Source organism: Rhinatrema bivittatum, chromosome 2 (genome assembly GCF_901001135.1).
Source record: "Rhinatrema bivittatum chromosome 2, aRhiBiv1.1, whole genome shotgun sequence".
Classification (NCBI taxonomy): domain Eukaryota; kingdom Metazoa; phylum Chordata; class Amphibia; order Gymnophiona; family Rhinatrematidae; genus Rhinatrema; species Rhinatrema bivittatum.
Window position 1 is genome coordinate 13,037,291 of NC_042616.1, and position 9,482 is coordinate 13,046,772.

The following is a 9,482-nucleotide window of genomic DNA, read 5'->3' on the forward strand; positions in this document are numbered from 1 at the left end:
AGTATCCTCAGATTGCAAGCCAGATTGTATTGAGCCAGGTCAGGAACCCCCATGCCACCCCTTGCCCAGGTATTCTGTAACCACTTAAACGGCAGCCTAGATTTCCCCCCGCGCCAGAAAAAGCGGCGCATTGCACTCTCCACCGTGCAAATCCCGCCTCCTCAAAAATAAGGGCACATTTTGTAGGAGTGGGTTAAAGCCATTTCGGGAGCAGGGTCATCTTAAATATGGCAACTCGTCCTGCAGTGTGAAAGGGGTGGGGGTAACGCCCTCAAGTGTCCAAGACTTCTCGCGTATGACAAATGAGTTTGGGAACATGGCGTGATATATAGATTCCGGGTTGGCGGGGAGATCAACCCCCAAGTAGCGTAAGCTGTCTCCCGCCCATTGTAAAGGGAAGGGGCCCGACCATGTGTCTCTCAGGGTGGGGGGATAAGCCAAGACCGAGGATTTGGATTCATTCAGAGAAGGCCCGAGAACTTCCCGAAGGTGGCTAGTAATTTAAAAGTGGTGGGAGCCGATGAGTGGGGTCTGGTAATAAAAACCAAGAGGTCGTCCGCAAAGGCTACGTATTTAAATATGGTATCACCCATACGGAATACCCCGAATGGACGGGGTCTCATTGATAGCATGGCAGCAGTGGTTCTAACTGCAAGAGGAACAGCAGGGCGAGATTAAGGGGCAGCCCCCTGTCTGGTACTCTCGCTACTGAGGAAGACATCAGACTGTGTGAACCATTAGCAACTATGCGAGCTTTGGGCGCACTGTAGAGAAGTTGTACAGGCCTGTAGAAAAAAGCCCCTTCAAACCCCAAACTTGCAATACATAGAAAAGATAGGGCCACTCCACCCTATCAAACGCCTTTTCTGCCGTCAAAACTGATGGTTAGATAAGGGTGGGGACATCCATTGACTCATAGTCATGGCCGCTAGAATTTTTCGAATATGGAAAACCGCATAACGATTGCGAACAAAGCCACCTGATTGCTCCCCTACCAGGCTGGGCAAAACACTCTGCCAATCTGTCTGCCAGAATCTTAGCTAGCAGGTTTATGATCGTAGTTGAGCAGTGAGATTGGGCGGTAAGACTCCGGAAGAAGGGAGTCCTTGCCGGGTTTGGGTATCAAAACTATATGCGCAGATTAGCATGTTCAGGAAAAAAACCCTGAGCAATGAGTGGGTAAATGTCAAAGTTAACGGCGCGGCAGACAGTCAATGAGCAATTTAAAAATTCCGCAGTGAACCCAATCGGGTCCCGGGGCCTTGAAATTAGGGGAACCATGAATCGCTAGGCGCACCTCCCCCTCCGTTAATAGGAGCATTCAGCTTATCCCGCTGGTCCTGGGTCAGGCGATGGTAGGGGCAAGCCTCACAAACCCGCGGCAGGTGGTCTCATCCCCCCCATCAGAGTATAGAGCGAGGAATAAAAATCCCCGAAGCGTTGGAGAATCGTTTGGTGGTGTCCCGGATCACTTCAGTGGGGGAGGGTACGTAGAGCCGGGATAAACCGGCTCGGTCCTGGAGGACCCTAATGAGATTGGACATCATTTTCCCGGCTTTATTGCTATATTGAAAGAGTTAAATTTATAATAGAAATAACCTCTTTTTCGCCCCTCTGATGGAGCAGGGAATTGAGAGCGTGCCTGGTGAGGACAGATAGGATGCCCCGGGCATCGTCCGTGCTATGACGAAGCAGAGCCACCTGGCCTGCCGGACCTGTTCAGTCAAGGTCAAAATCCGTCTATCCAGGGCCCACGACGGTGAGAAACATAGATATAATCTCGCCTCTCAACACTGCCTTGGCAGTGTCCCAAAACAATATGGGGTTAGTTACATGTGCTTTGATTTAAGGTGGCATAGTCTTTCCATTTGCCCATCAGGAAGTCTGCAATTTTCTCATCTTGGGCCAAATAGTATGGGTAACGCCATTGCTTGGGGCCAAGAGAGGGCGGCTGAAACTCCAGGTCCACCCACACCGGAGCGTGGTCAGAGACCACAATGCTCTCGATACCAGCCCCCTGGACCCGTGAAAAAGTGTGGGAGCTGAGTAGAAAGTAATCAATCCGTGAGAAGGAGGCATGTGCCCTAGAAAGGTGTGTATAATCCCGCTCGGTGGGGTGGAGGGTCCGCCACGCATCCAGGAGGTGAAGTCGAGATTCCAACATGGCCGGACCCCGTCCCGCCCTCACATCCCATCCCCGACTCTGGGAAGCGTCTAAATGGGGGTCTCGTATCTGTGTGAAGTCGCCCCCCAGAATTAAGGTGTCAGTCAAATATGGAAGCAGTGAGAGTACAGGGTGCGATAAAAACAGGAATCATATAGTATTGGGCGCATAGAGATTACACAACACCACCGGGCAATTGTATAGTTCCGCCACCAAAATGAGGTAACGTCCCCCAGGGTCTTTTAGTTCAGTACGAATAGAGATGGGGAGATTTTTGTGCAGCAAGATGGCCACACCCGCCGATTTAGTAGTAGCCGACGCGTATCTCACCCCCCACCCAGGTGCGGCGGAGCTTTTCGTGCTCGGAATCTGTAAGGTGGGTCTCTTGCAAGAAAGCCACCATCGCCGATTGCTTCCTCAATAAAGAAAGCACCTTAGTGCGCTTAATAGGGGAATGTAGGCCACAGACGTTCCACGAGACCACTCGGGTGGAATTACTCATGGACACAAATTAAGCGCGAGGTAATAACGTGCTCAAGTGCAATGTGACTGGCAAAGGCCCTCCCAGCTAAGACCTTCCCAGCATGTCGCCAGCCCACCGCTGTGTAGCCCAGGCATAAATGTCTGTCTGACTCCGGCCTAACCCCAGTTCCCGCACCCCCCCTCCCCTCCCCAAACCTCCCCCCCCCCTCCCCAGGAAGACCTCGCTGGTCCAAAAGAGTTATACTACTCGGGTCCCCTGACACTATGTTTCTCGGGGTCCCCCCAATATCCCACCCTTCCTCCCCCCCAACGACTCCTCCCCCTCCCAAGTCCCAATGTGGCCCCCTCCCCCCCCTCCCCCCTTCCCCCAATGCCTCTCAACCGAGCCCCTCCACTGAGAGGGCTTAAGGATCCGCATCAATGTGACCAGGTCCACCCCGTAAATAACAGTGAACCCAGCCAGCACAGCCACTACAAACAATACAGTCATAAAACATATGTAAAACAGCAACCTGTGATAACTCCCAGCCCCGCACACACAAAACTGGTTATACTAAACAAGTTAGAGACCGGGCCTGCCTGATCCCAACCACAAGCCTCGGCAAAAATGGTCTAATCCCAAAGACCAAACTCCAAAAAGGAGAAGAAAGAAAGAAAAGGAAAATAAAAACCCCCCATATAAGTCAAGAGAGCGTCCCAAAAAGGAAACCAAGGTAGTCAAACAAAAGTCCGTGCGCGGAGACGGCGACTCACCTGATGATGAAGCCAAAGCGGGCCTCTGTGTTCCCTCGGTCCTCCACGCCGCCCCCCGAGCAAAGAACCAACCGCTTGGGCGCATACAAAAAAACTTGGTGGAGAAGCAAACTAGAACAAATTAAAAAGGAACAAAAAAACCAAGCGCCATAAGGAAGACGGCAGCGCCCGGCCATTATCCAGGGAGTGGAAGGAAAATAGCCTCCGCCGAAAATCGCCACCACCACCACATCGCCGCCATCTGATAAAAGAAGGTAAAGGGAACTGAACAAAAAGCCGCTGATCTTCAACAATCCGCCATGGTCTCGAGGAAGCTTGAGCTGCGGTCCAGCGAGTCGAAGGTATGTATTTTCTCGGCAGCACAGCCGAAGGCGGGCCGGGGGTAGAGAACGCGAGAATTTAACCCAACGGTTATATAAAGATGTGCAGAGTGGGGAAAACTCCCTGCGGGCCTCAGAAAACAGTCGCAGAGTAGTTCCTGGAAAATTCGAATGGGACTCGACTGGTAGGTCAGCTGGGTTTTGTTACGGGAGGCCGCCACACCTCCGCCTTATGAGCGGAGTTTAGGATTTTAGCGATGACAAGGCGAGGCCTCCCCGAATTGCCAGGTCGAGATCCCAATCTATGTGCCCTCTCGACGACCAATTTCTCTCGGCGGTGTGGGAGATCTAGGGCAGTCGGCAGCCAGTCTTCCAGCAGGTGCACACAAAGGGACCGCTCCATTATCTCCTCGGGGAAGCCCATTAAAAACGCAAGTTGTCCCTGCGATTCCGGTTTTCCAAGTCCTCAATCTTTTGTGTGAGCGCTGCAATGGTTTTAGCTGTGCGAGGCAACGGTGCCGGATACCGTCCCCGCGCCATCTTCCAAGTCAGACACGCGGGATTCGATCTGATCCAGCCGGGGATGCAAAGCCGCAATAGAATCGCGAACCTCCCCGAGCTCCGAGTGTATCAGAGACCACTTCTCATCCAAGGCCTCCTTAATAGCTGCCTTGATCTCCGTTAGAGTAGGAGCAGGGTTATCGGGAGGCTGATCACCCTCGCTGGCGCTCGCCATCTTGGCCTCAGCAGCCCGCGGTTTTTCCTTTCTCCCTCCGCCCGCCCCTTCGTTAGTCATACCAGGCGATGTCCTACACAGGTTCGAATAGTGGACATGCAAGTGCAAAATTAGTGTGGCTCCGAGATGTTCAAAGGTAGTTACGCGCTTCAGATGGGCCACGATATACGAGGTGGGCCTGGGAGCCAGAGACAAAGCACGTCCTGCTGGCTCAGCACATCACGTGATCCCCTTGCTAAGATTTTTAAATCCAAATTTATTAAAGAGATGGGTCTATATGATCCACATTGAGTGTTGTCTCTACACAGCTTAGCTAAGATAGTAATTCCTGCTTTGTTAGCATGAGTGGTAATTTGCCCATCTTGCAATAGACTATTAAATGCTGCCACCAAAGGTTGAGATACCACCTTGTTGAGTTTTTTATAGAAGCAGGCTGTAAAGCCATCTATACCTGGTGATTTTCCCAATTTTAAATCTTTAATGGCTTGGAGTACCTCCAACTCTGTGATAGCTTGATTTAGTGTCCCAGCTCGAGATTCATCCAAACAAGGAAGTGGTATATCAGCTAAATAGTTTTCTATGCCTTGTTTGGTGATATCAGATCTCCCAGTGCAGTTGCTGATAAAACTGGGTAAATCGATTACATATACTATCATTGTCTGTGACCACTTCTCTGGTTTCCAACCGAATTTTCAGTATTGGATTACGAATCATCCTAGCTCTCGATTTCCTAGCTAACTGGCTTCCTGCCTTATTACCCCCCCCTCGAAAAACGCTTGTTTAGCTTTGTCCAATTGAAAGGCAACATCCTGTAAGGATAAATCCTTTAATTCACTGTGTAAATGCGCTAGCTGTAAGAAAATTATTCCTTACCTGCTAATTTTCGTTCCTGTAGTACCAAGGATCAGTCCAGATAGTGGGTTATGTCCCCCGTCCAGCAGAGGGAGTCAGACCAAACTTCTGGGGGAGGAGCTACATAAGCCCATATCCCAGGTCTCCTAACTCAGTAAACAGGATAACAAAGCCAGAACAGAGAAGAGACGGAGGGATCAAGTGAAGAAACCAGTAAAAACCGAACCAAAAACACCTAGCAAATGGAGAACTTGCAACAGCACTGTAAGAAGAATCCTCCCCGTAGGTCCAGGGAGGGCAGCAATAAGCCCGAACCCAGAAACGAGCAGAGGCTTCCCAAACAGACCCCCAAAGTATAGGGAGGGCGTCTGGACTGATCCTTGGTACTACAGGAACGAAAATTAGCAGGTAAGGAATCATTTTCTTTTCCCTGTACGTACCAGGATCAGTCCAGACGATGGGATGTACCAAAGCATCCCTAAGGGTGAGCCATAGATAGCCCTGCTCGGAGGACTCTGTCACCAAAGGAACCGAAGTTTGCTCGTCACTATCCAGACGATAGTGACGAGCAAATGTATGGAGAGACTTCCAAGTGGCAGCCCTGCAGCTCTCCTGCGCAGAGACGGAAAGACTTTCCACATAGGAGGTAGCTTGCGAGCGAAGAGAATGGGCCTTGACTGCCAGAGGAGGTGACTTCCCCGCTCCAATGTATGCTGCGGCAATTGCAGCCTTGGACCAGCAGGCGATGGTCGTCTTAGAGGCCCTAGAACTTTTGTTAGGACCCGACCGGAGGTCCAACAAGTGGTCAGAGAGACTTAACTCATTGGTGACCTCCAGGTAACACATCAGACAGCGTTTGACATCAAGTTTGCGTAGATCCCAAGAGACATCCGGAGAGAAGGAAGGTAATTCCACTGTCTGATTAAGATGAAAAGTCGAAACCACCTTGGGGAGAAAGGAGGGCACCGTGTGCAAGGTGACACCCGTGTCAGTGAATCTGAGATACCGTTCCCTACAAGACAGCGCCTGCAGCTCTGAAATGCAGCGTGCCGAACTAATCGCCATCAAGAAAATCGTCTGGAGGGTAAGGTCCTTGAGAGTAGAAGAACGAAGAGGCTCAAAGAGAGGTCCAGCAAGAACCCGAGGCTCCAAGAGGGACAAGGAGCCTGTTGAGGTGGTCGCAAGTGCTTTACGCCTTTGAGGAAGCAGACCACATCCGGATGAGACGAAAGCAGGATGTCCTCATCGTGACGGAGCAGAGCCCCCAAAGCGGCAACCTGGACACGCAGAGAATTATAAGATAGACCCTTGTCCAGGCCCGCCTGCAAGAACGATAGGATCTGTGGAATCGAAGCGTTGGACGGACGTATGGAGCGCGACGTGCACAAAGACTCAAAGACCTTCCACACCCGGACATAGGCGACGGAAGTGGATGTCTTGCGTACCCTAAGTAACGTCAAAATCACGGCCTCCGGATAACCATGGCACCTCAACTTGCGCCTCTCAAAAGCCAGGCTGCAAGACAAAAGCGAGACGCCTCGTCGAAAAATATTGGCCCTTGCCGAAGCAGTCGGGGGAGATGACCTAGGCATAAGGGACTCCCCTCCGCCATGTTGAGTAGATCCGCGAACCACGGCCGACGAGGCCACTCTGGTGCCACCAAAATTACCAGTCCCCGGTGGCCCTCTACCCTCCGGAACACTTTGCCCACCAGGGGCCACGGAGGGAACACATACAGGAGGATCTGCAGCGGCCACGGCAGCACGAGCGCATCGACCCCCTCTGCGCCGCGCTCTCTTCTGCGGCTGAAGAAGCGAGGGGCTTTCGCGTTGTGGGCTGTGGCCATGAAGTCCATGTGGGGCATCCCCCAACGTTGAACTATCAGACACATTGTATCTTCCGAGAGCTCCCATTCTCTGGGGTCTAGATGTTGTCGACTCAGGAAGTCCGCCTGTACGTTGTCCACTCCTGCAATGTGTGATGCCGCTAAGCGAAGGAGATGGGTCTCCGCCCACTGCATCAGGCTGTCCGTCTCCAGAGAGACGCGACAACTCCATGTGCCTCCTTGACGATTTATGTATGCCACAGTGGTTGCGTTGTCCGAAAGTATTCTGACCGCGCGCTGGCGAACCAATGGAAGGAAGCCCTGGAGTGCTAGGCGAACAGCTCTGGTCTCCAGCCGGTTGATTGGCCATTGCGCTTGAGCATTCGTCCACACTCCCTGTAGAGATCAGGACTGGCAAACCGCTCCCCAGCCTAATAGACTGGCACTCGTGGTGACTACTACCCAGTCCGGCAGTTCCAGAGAAATCCCCCGGGCCAAGTGGGTGGGGTCCAACCACCAGAGGAGACTTTCTGCGGCGAGGCGAGGTATGGGAAGGAGAACCCGAAAATCTCGCGACACTGGTTTCCAGCAGGAAAGAAGGACCCACTGAAGAGGGCGCATATGAGCAAAAGCCCAGGGAACCAGATTGATAGTAGATGCCATGGATCCCAGGACCTGCAGATAATCCCACTCTATGGGCCACGAGAGTGTAGAAAAACGCTGTATTTGGTCTCACAAGGAATGGGCCCGCTCTGGACGCAGAAAGACCATGCCCGTCTTCGTGTCGAACCGCGCTCCCAGGAATTCCAAGGACTGAGATGGCACGAGGTGGCTCTTGGTAGAGTTTATGATCCATCTCAGGGATTGAAGCAGTTGTACCACCCTGTTGACCGCACGATAGCCCTGATCCAGAGATTTCGCCCAGATGAGCCAATCGTCCAGGTAAGGCTGGACTAGAATCCCCTCCCTGCGTAAGGCGGCCGCCACCACCACCATAATCTTCGTAAAGATGCGAGGAGCCGTCGCCAATCCGAAGGGAAGGGCCTGGAACTGAAAATGTTGCCCCAAAATCTTGAAGCAGAGGAATCGTTGATGCGGCCTGCAGATTGGGATATGTAGATACGCCTCCGTGAGGTCCAGAGAGGCCAGAAATTCTCCCTGGTGTACCGCCGCCAGCACTGAGCAAAGGGTTTCCATCCTGAAACGTGGTACCTCGAGGGATTTGTTCACAGACTTGAGGTCCAGAATGGGACGGAAGGTGCCTTCCTTCTTGGGAACCACGAAGTAAATAGAGTAGTGACACCTGCCCAACTCGGAGGCAGGAACAGGTACGATGGCCCCCAGCGTGAGAAGACGGTCCAGGGTCTGTCGAACAGCCAGCTGCTTGTGAAGGGGCCGCATGGAGAGAAAATGAACCAGTCTCTGGGGGCGCGTACAAAATCCAATGCGTAACCGTGCTTTAGAATATCCAGGACCCACTGATCCGACGTGATTCGGACCCACTCCTCTTAGAAGAGCGAAATCCGGCCCCCTATCCTGGGAGACGTCGTGTGGGTCGGCCTGGCATCATTGAGTTGGTTTGGAAGACGCTCCGTGGCCCGGCCCGTCCTTGCCGGGCATGCGACCTCGAAAAGGCCAGTTCCATGATTGAGAACGGAAATAGGGTTCCGAGGGGTCTGTTGTTTCGTACTACGAAAGCGGCGTTGCGAACGAAAGTGATTCCTCGAGGCACTGAAGGACCTAGTAGAATGTGGATGGTCTTCAGGAAGTCTGTGTACTGCATTCTCACCCAGGGACTTAATGATCTGGTCCAGTACTTCCCCGAAGAGGAACTTTCCCTTGAAAGGGAGAGATCCCAAACAAGTCTTCGAGGAGGAATCAGCTGACTAGTTGCACAGCCACAAGAGGCGGTGTGCCGAGACCACGGCCACCATAGAACGGGCCAGGACCCGCAAGAGATCATATAAAGCGTCCGTCCCATAGGCGATCACGGCCTCTAAATGGTCCGCCTGGAGTGCCTCCTATGTGGGAAGAACCTGGGAGGTGAGAAGTTGTTGGACCCAGCGGAGTCCTGCCCTTTGCGCCAGAGAACTACAGATGGCTGCTCACACCCCCAGCGCCGATACCTCAAAGACCCTCTTGAGGTAAACCTCTAACTTCCTATCTTGAAAATCCTGCAACGCCGTGCCCCCTGTGACCGGGATAGTGGTATGCTTAGTGACAGCAGAGACCGCGGAATCCACCGCAGGGACCTTAAGCAGCTCCAGAAACTCCTCTGGTAGGGGATACAGTTTTTCCATTGCCCTGCTGACCTTTAGGGTGACCTCGGGGGCATCCCATTCCTTCGAA